The 1,900-nt window shown below is 34.7% G+C and overlaps 1 pseudogene; it reads left to right on the top strand.

Moving 5' to 3' along the window:
• The first annotated feature begins 533 nt into the window (after window positions 1-533).
• Window positions 534-606, top strand: LOC133753832 (U2 spliceosomal RNA; annotated as a pseudogene).
• The last annotated feature ends 1,294 nt before the right edge of the window (window positions 607-1,900 follow it).

The raw sequence follows: 1,900 nt of genomic DNA, 5'->3' as shown, positions 1-1,900 counted from the left end.
AGATAGATAGATAGATGGATAGATAATTGATTGATTTGATTGATTGATTGATTTGAAAGGCAGAGTCATAAAAGAGAAGGAGAGACAAAGTGAGAGAGATCTTCCATCTGCTGGTTCACTCCCCAAAGGGCTACAAAGGCCAGGGCTGGACTATTTCATAGTCAGAAGCCTGGAACTCCATCCAGGTCTTCCACAAGGGTGGCAGAGACTCAAGCACTTGGACCACATTCTGCTGCTTTCCCAGGCACATTAGCAAGGAGCTGGATCAGAAGTGGAGCAACTGGGACTCAAACTAACACTTATATGGGATGCTGGCATCACAGGCAGTGGTTTAATCCATTGCACCACAACACCTGCCCCTCATTTGTGATATGTTTAAATTAATTCTATGTGAATGAGTGATTTATATACTATAATAAAACACTTTAAAAGAATGAAACAGCTGGGTATTAGTGAACATAAGAAATATCTGTATGCTGCCCATTATCTTAACTCCACTAAACTCCCATATTCTGATTATTTTAATGACTCACATCGCTTCTTGGCCTTTTGGCTAAGATCAAGTGTAGTATTTTAATGACTCACGGAGTAAAAAATATACCATTCAACAACCATGATGAATTATATAGTCACTTTGATGCTCTTGTTCTCATGCAGAGGTAAAGTTTCTTAAATAGCCTGGGTAAACAGTAAGAAAGTTTTTGAGGTTGACACTAAGGGATCTAGGACATGAAAATGTGAAACATAGCCACACTGGGAGAAGGACAAACTGGAGCAACTGATGAACCCAATATTTTCAAAGGGACTGACCACAGCAAGAAGAGTAATTCAGGAGCATTTGGTTGCCCCTATTCGACACCAGCAATGCCTGTACATTCTGAAATTTGAGATGTCACAGTGAAAATTTTAATAAGGTACTTTACTTATATACAACTAGTATTTCCATTAAATCTGATTCCACAAAGGGCTCATTTATTGTACACATTTTTGTACATGTCTGATTTACACTTTGGGATCTAATCTTCCCTGAGAAGTGGATTCCAACAATGTTGCCTCTGTGTCCAAAATGCTTAACTTTGTTGATTCATTCTAACACTCCTCAACAGTTAGTGCAGTGTTCTCTAACAGAGTTTCAAAATCTGTTAATCAGTGCTCAACATCACTTATAAGACCATTTGTGAAAGTCACTTTTCTATATTTTCTATATTATTTTGTATTTTGATATGATTTGGGGAACATTTGAAATACAGCTTTACAGATTAATCAAACCAGAGACATATTCTGTATGCTAAAAACATTATTTGTCAAGTACATATGAACACATGTATGTGACTTTAATCATGATTATTTCAGTATCTAATAATTGTTTTAATATATTTCAACAACTACCAGATTATCATAAATCATAAATTCAAAATCTGAAAGATAATTTGCATTTGGTGTAGAATTTTAATTTCTCTAAGTGATTTTAAATCAGTTATTTTATTCAATCTAGGTGATATGTGAGTATCTACAGGTACTAATTTACATATTAGTATTTCCATCAAATGGTCATACATTTCACACTCTAAAAATTCTTTAAGATCATATTTTAAGAAGGTATAAATTACTTAGCCAAAGGTATCCATGTGTAAAGGGAATATATAATTAGTACTCCAATGGTAGTTTTTTCACTTTATGTTGCTATATGGGCAAACTGTTGAAATCTTTACCTAATATGTACTAAACTGATCTTCTGTATATAAAGAGGATTGAAAATGAATCTTTATGTGAATGGAAGGGGAAAGGGAGCGGGAAAGGGGAGGGTTGCGGGTGGGAGGGAAGGGGGGAAGCCATTGTAACCCATAAGCTGTACTTTGGAAATTTATATTCATTAAATAAAAGTTAAAAAAAAAAAAAA

Source organism: Lepus europaeus, chromosome X (genome assembly GCF_033115175.1).
Source record: "Lepus europaeus isolate LE1 chromosome X, mLepTim1.pri, whole genome shotgun sequence".
Classification (NCBI taxonomy): domain Eukaryota; kingdom Metazoa; phylum Chordata; class Mammalia; order Lagomorpha; family Leporidae; genus Lepus; species Lepus europaeus.
Note: the sequence above shows the minus strand (reverse complement) of the source record. Positions and strands in the feature narration are given on the sequence as shown.